Here is a 7,475-nt window from a genome sequence, read left to right on the forward strand (position 1 = left end):
ACTGTTTCAGACAACAGGATCATACAACGGGTTTACAAATGTGACACCTTGTCTTGGTAAAGTGTGATGTTTGTCCCTATGGAAATAATTCAGGGGAGCCATTGAACACCACTCTGGCACTGTCATTTTCATAGGTGAAGAATAATGATCCAAGCAACTTTATTAACCTGTCTAATGGACTGTTCATCAAAGGCAGCAGACAAGGGGCTCCTAACAGATGTAAGATCATTACCAAATCCTGGCAAAAACAGCAGGACCGCCATCACATGTCTATGAGTGCCCTTAGTCGTACACAGGATGACTTGTAGGCAGCTTGTACGCAGTGCTGGTCTTTCTTAAAAAGCCCAGCACGCTTTGGATGCATCCTGTATAAAATGTTTATTTGTCAAATAAAATTTGAGTTCCTACATACGTTTGACCAACAAACATAATTGATCAAAAAAACCATTACATTTCCTCTTCAGCAGCTTAATAAAGGGCCAGGGTGTGTTATTTGTTTCTTTATATCCAGTATGCTTCTCTAATAAAATAATATTTTGCTTATACTACGTGGTGATGCGACCATTCCTGCGTTGCTGATCAAGCTTCTTAGCTTGTGTGTGTATCTTGGTTGCAGTTTGTAAGCTTTAGAGAGGACTCAGTAGGGGTTTAGGATCACAAGATCTACTCATAATGTATACCAACCCAACCATGCCAGTGTAGCAGCAATAATATGAATACTGTTACATCACCATGGATGGAGCTCTCTACATCAGCATAAGCAACGCTGCTTGTTAGGTGCTGGGGTGAGAAGCCCTCTATGCAGCACCAGCTTCAAGGGTTTACTCAGCAGGAAAGTAGAAAAGCTCTAGGAATATTTTATGATGGTGACAGAATGATTTTAAAGTAGTCTTTTATATTAGGGACCTCGAGGCACACTTCTTTTGTGTATGCTAGGGGCCTATGAACTGACATGGAAAGCAAACAGCACTTTGGCGCAACCACTCCACCCCAACATTAATTGTTTCTGTAACATACTGTGGTGAACATGATGTTGCACTATAGTAAAGTGATTTATATAGTTGTTAGGGGTAGGGCTGGAGACCAGTTTGTTCTGTTAGATGTGAATGTACAGTGTGCACCAAGCAAGTCTCCTGTGTCTTGCCTTCAGATGGCAAGCGCATAAAATACCACAGTAAAACACTACATGGTACAGAAGCTGTATATCTTTGCAGCAGAATGAACTTGAAATAAAAATAGAGCCTATCTCGACAGAAGAATTGAGATAGCCGGCATACAACCACCCAGTGTGATCTGGAGGACACCATGAACCATCCCACTTGCTGTCAAGCTGACCTTGAGTATTTAACACATTAAATCAGTGAACTGGAACAAGTATCCAGACACAACAGGGGTGCAAATCTCACAGATGGTTTACTGGCTTACATAAGCAATCACAACCTAAAACACCCTGTTTCCTAACAGCAAGCTGTAGAAAAGAACCACAGTTTTCTGTGTGGAAGCAGTGGTATCTCTGACACACCCCTCCTGAGTCAGACCTAGAGCTCTCCAATCAGCATGAGTTTTGCTGATTGCAGAGCTAGAGCTTTGACTCACATTGGCTGTGTTGGGCCTCTGCCAAGAAACCACTGCTTCCACACAGAGAGCAAAGGTCCTTCTCTACAGGGAACAGGCCTTACTTCTGCTCGGGCTATGGCTGTTTTCTAAGGAAAATTAACTATTAGACATTACACGCCTGTTATTTTATTGCCCCTGTAATATATGTCACTGAAAAGTTCAAGTGGGCTTGAATTTTACCCTGTGCAGAGACGAATGGTAAGTCAACCACATAGAATAATTCTACATTCCCAAATCGAGTTTGCAGCACCTCAGTCCCAGGTGTCAGTGATCAAACAAGTCAGGAGCCATTCCAAACTGCAATAAAGGTCTATATGGAGCTTTAAGGTAATACCCCCACCAGATCACTCTTTCAATGCAAAAAATTATACTATGCCAGATTGCTTTCAAATAAAGGTAACAGTACTTTACAGCTTATCAAGGCTAATCAGTTTGGCCATGGCTGGTATAGTGATGAGCTCTTTCACCATACTGCTGGCTCCTCATGAAGGCAGATATAGCTGGCATGTTATATTCCATGCCTCTGGACTTTCATTAATGAAGGTATTCAATTCATCGTGGCTAATCTCTTGGTGTCATAAATAGTCCAGTGGTATGTGCAGGGCTGCCATGAGGAATCGTGGGACCCAGTACAGCCTTCCTGGCAGCCCCCTCCCCATTTACAAACATGTGCATGCCCTAAGCACACATGTTCATGTGAATCAGATGGTGTGGGCGGCTGGCTTGGTTTTCATTTTTCATTATTTTTTTTACTTTTTTTATCACCTTTTTATTTATTTTTTCCTTACCTTTTGCTAACACAAAGGGGCTAACAAGCCCATATGTGACAGCATTTATAGGTGACAGTTTCTCTTTATGGAGACATACTACTAGACTTCTGATATCTCTCCTGCCCTCCAATACAGACAAACAAGCACAGGATTGTGCTTGATTGTCTGTTTACCTGGCACTTTAGCCGTGTTTGTGACGGCTCTGAAGCAGGAAGCGCTAAGAGCACTGTACTTCATTCATCACAGAGCAGATCAGGTAATGGATGTTTCTTGGTTAGCTCCCGCTCTCCATCCTGACACCCTCTGCTGTGGTCTTGGGCCTACCAGAGCAGCGGGGTAACCTGAAAAGAAGGGCAAAGGCTGATGGGGGAAGGCTGGCTGTACCCACCTATCAGCAGCCCTGTCTGACATCATTGTTTCTAGGACACCAGCAGTCCTAGCAACCACTGACTGAACTGGAGGGGGTGCCTGCACTGGGGTATAGCTGGTAGTGGATGTACTGGCCTTCGAGGCCAGTGTATCCGTTGTCAGCCAGCCATAACCCAGCGTAGGTCGGCGGTGACAGTCCGGACAAAGCCGCCACTCGGCTATGGCCAAACCTTTTTTGGCGTTAGTTCTCTTTTGGGTCATCAGGGGACATTTACTGATTGCCCCCTATATATGCTGAAAGCGCAGAGCCGTGCTGCAGCTGGGAAAAATCCCAACAATATTGTCGGGATCCACCCCACTACCTGACAGCTGGCTCTGCCTCTCTAGATCCAGAGCCAGCTGTGCCCACCCCCTCCTCTGTCTGTCCCTCCAATAAGCACTGGAGGAACAAAGAGGGAAATACATATGGGGAGTGGTGACTGACAGTCTCTGCACCGAGAAGCCATGTGCTGAGTGATCAGCAGTTTGTGATCGCTCAGCTCTCAATCTATAGAGCCAATGTGTGACAGTTGCACTCTCCCCATAGTTCTCCTTTAAGTTATATAGGGGGAGTTATCAACACTGGAGCAGCTGTGCACGGCAACCAATCAGCTTCTCTCTTTCACTTTCAAATCTTAACTGAACAAACTGAAGAGAGAAGCTGATTGGTTGCCCTTGGCAACTGCTCCAGTTTTGATAAATTCCCCCCACAGTGCCTTGCAATGGGGCAGTTTGATATCTGCCGCACTGGTGCAGCTCCTGATATTACTTCAGGGCCGAGAGTGGTGAAAGGGTCCCCTCCCCTCTCTGGTGAACTGACAGGGCCCGGAAAGAGAGAGGTCTGTTTCAAAATTAGTTGTCTGCAAATGGGATTACTCCATTTGCTGCTGCGTGTGGAGTAATCTAGTACAGAGTTGCCTCTCTGTCCCCGGGATGCTCTGCTGAACTGAAGGGGCCTGGCCTGGTACAGGAGGGCTGACTTTACTGCCCTATCTGTGGCACTAGGTACGTGCACCATATATGCCTGGCAAACTGGACTATTTACGACACTGAGAGTTTGACTACAGTGAAAGATTTGTGGTTTAAACCCAAAGTATTCTTCATAATGTTATCTTAGTTTTTCTGCAAAGTGTACAGTGTGGAAAATTATGATTTGATCCCCTGCAGATTTTGTAAGTTTGCCCACTTACAAAGAAATTAAAGGTCTATAACTTTTATCATAGGTGTATTGTAAATGATAGAGACAGAATATCAACCAGAAATCCAGAAAAAACACGATACAAATGTTATAAATGGAGTTGCAGTTCAGTGAGTAAAATAAGTATTTACTAGGCAAACTAGGCAGGCGCACTGCTACCTAGGGCGCAGCCTTGACCATTCACCCCCCATGGCGCCCCCATCTATTTCAAATTGCAAAAGCCAATAGCAGGCTGGCTATTGCACCTGCCCACTGAGCAGATGAGCGGAACTGAGAGACAACTTTCTCTTAGGCTCGCTCCTCTGCTCAGTGGGTGGGGTTTCATTAGCCAGTCTGCTATTGGCTATTTCAAAATAAATTACATCCACCTGTCGCCTGCAGAAGCTAACCCACAGGAGAATGGGGCTGCTCGCGGAGGGGGGATTGGGGGTTGCGCCACGGGAGGGTCCAGCACCGGCCCTGAGTGTACACTCTGTTCATGTCTCCATATGGCAGCGCTTTACACTGCACAGCGGTGTGGTGACATCCAGTGCGCTGTAAAAAAAAAATCCAGCCCACCACACATTACACCTGCATTGTAGCGTGAGCGTGGCACATAGAAGACAATCGTTTTCTATATGCCCTGGCGGTGACTGTCATTGATCCAGTGCAGAAAACCCCCAGTCACTGCTGTATGTGTGAACGGGCCTTGATATCTAAAATGAATCACCTGTAACATTTCTGTATGTGTATTACATTTTATTTTCTTTACCAGGTTGTCATTTTTTTCCCTTTGCCCATCATCACAATCCCAGTCGCCCTTTTCCATGTAACGCTAGATTGCAAGCTCTCAAGAACGGGGCCCTCCTAACTCTCCTGTATTGGAATTATATTGTAACTGAAGGTTAATTGGCTCCTATCTAAATCAGCCCTGTATGTACACTATATTGCCAAAAGTATTGGGACCCCCCCCTCCATATCATTGGATTCAGGTGTTCCAATCACCTCCATGGCCACAGGTGTATAAAATCACGCACCTCGGCATGCAGACGCTTCTACAAACATTTGTGAAAGAATGGGTCGCTCTCAGGAGCTCAGTGAATTCAAACGTAATACCGTGATAGGTTGCCACCTGTGCAATAAGTCCATCCGTGACATTTTCTTGCTACTAAATATTCCACGGTCAACTGTTACTGATATTATAAGTGTAAGCAACTGGGAACAACAGCAACTCAGCCACGAAGTGCTCGGCCACGTAAAATGACAGAGCGTGGTCAGCGCATGCTGAAGTGCACAGTGCGCAGAAGTCACCAACTGTCTGCAGAGTCAATAGCTACAGACCTCCAAACTTCGTGTGGCCTTCAGATTGGCACAACAGTGTGTAGAGAGCTTCATGGAATGGGTTTCCATGGCCGAGCACCTGCATCCAAGCCTTACATCACCAAGTGCAATGCAAAGCGTCGGATGCCGTGGTGTAAAGCACGCCGCCACAGGACTCTAGAGAAGTGGAGACGTGTTCTCTGGAGTGAAAAATCACACTTCTCTGTCTGGCAATCCGATGGGCGTTTTATGGGCTTGGCGGTTGCCAGGAGAACGGTACTTGCCTGACTGCATTGTGCCAAGTGTAAAGTTTGGTGGAGGGGAGATTATGGTGTGGGGTTGTTTTTCCGGGGTTGGGCTTGGCCCCTTAGTTCCAGTGAAGGGAACTCTTAAGGCATAAGCATACCAAGACATTTTGGACAATTTCATGCTCCCAACTTTGTGGGAACAGTTTGGGGGTGGCCCCTTCCTGTTCCAACATGTGCACAACACCAGTGCACAAAGCAAGGTCCATAAAGACATGAATGAGCGAGTTTGGGGTGGAGGAACTTGACTGGCCTAGACAGAGTCCTGACCTCAACTCATAGAACACCTTTGGTATGAATTAGAGCGGAGACTGTGAGACAGGCCTTCTCGTCCAACGTCCGTACCTGACCTCTTCTGGAAGAATGGTCAAACATTCCCATAGACACACTCCTAAAGCTTGTGGACGCCTTCCCAGAAGAGTTGAAGCTGTTATAGCAGCAAAGGGTGGGCCAACTCAATATTGAACCCTACGGACTAAGACTGAGATGCCATTAAAGTTCATGTGCGTGTAAAGGCAGGCGTCCCAATACTTTTGGCAATATAGTGCATGTATGTATGTGAGATAAGGACCTTGGAGTGTAAGCTCCTTCAGGGCAGGGACTGATGTGAATGTGCAACTATGTAAATCACTGTGTAAAGTCCCAGATAGCAAGCAATTGAGCTGCAAGTTTGAAAATGACTTGCTAAACTCTTGCAGACTTGCCAAGCTTCACAATTTTGTTGCACAATTACAGCAAATCTGCATTGCAAGTCTCCAGACCAGCGAGCTTGCAGAGCTCTTGCTAAGACCTGCAGGACTCTTGCTGTAGTCTTGCCAATCAAATTTGCTACAAATTCAAAAAGTGTCAACTAGAACTTGTGCTGCGGATGTTCTGCAAGTCTACAACTTGCCAGGAATCTGTGCAGCAAGTTAACAAAATTACAATTTCAAGTTTGTGGCAAGTTATCCTTGCTATCTGGGGTGTCAGCGCTATTTAAAAAAAACAAAACAATAAATTAACTGTACTGTCACCCTCCATTTTGTAAAGCGCTGCACAAACTGTTGTCGCTATATAAATCCTGTATAATAATAATATTTTCTGCGTAGCTGCTTTATAATATAAAAGAGACATCAGCGGACAGTTCTGACTTCCCTGTCCCTGAACAGAAAGAACTAGCTTTGCCCATTGATGACATTTCTAATTCAGACCTTCTTTTACTCAATCGGCCATACATGTACTGGTTGTGTCACCATGATCTCCCTATAAGATCACACAAAGAAAATGGAGAGAGCTGGCTGTGAGATGTCTGCAGTGGTAAGATGAGCGGATGTAGACGCGAGCATGCACACAAATCCTGTCCGAACCGGCTCCTACTGACTGCTCTGCCAAAATACCCCCCTCCCTTCTCCACCAGGAGCACAAGAGATCAGGCCAGCACCCATCGGGGGAGGGGGGCATGCATTGTCTATATACCCCCATTTAGAATTGGATGGGACTTTATTCCTGCTAGGGATTATTTATATAGAAATAATAATAAACAAACATAGTTGTTTGTGGAGGAAGAATAAATCAAAGCTGTAAAGTATATATAACAGCACAGTGGTGCTCTGCGTAAATTGTTGGTGTTATATAAATACCTGTAATAAATAAATAAATAACATGCAGTCTGGTTGGATATCACATCCTATGGAACCTCAGCATGGTTAGATTGTAAACTCTCATGGGCAAAGACCTCCTAACCATCTTGTCTTTAATTGCATTGCAACCGTACTGTCTCTCTTCATATTGCAAAGCGCTGCGCAAACTGTTGGCGCTATATAATAATAAGGCGATGCAATGTGCACGTATGTAATTGTACATAGAACACATGTGTCAGATCTGTGTCCTCCTCCTCCT

This window comes from Nanorana parkeri, unplaced genomic scaffold, assembly GCF_000935625.1.
Source record: "Nanorana parkeri isolate BGI_ZX_2015 unplaced genomic scaffold, ASM93562v1 scaffold282, whole genome shotgun sequence".
NCBI lineage: Eukaryota > Metazoa > Chordata > Amphibia > Anura > Dicroglossidae > Nanorana > Nanorana parkeri.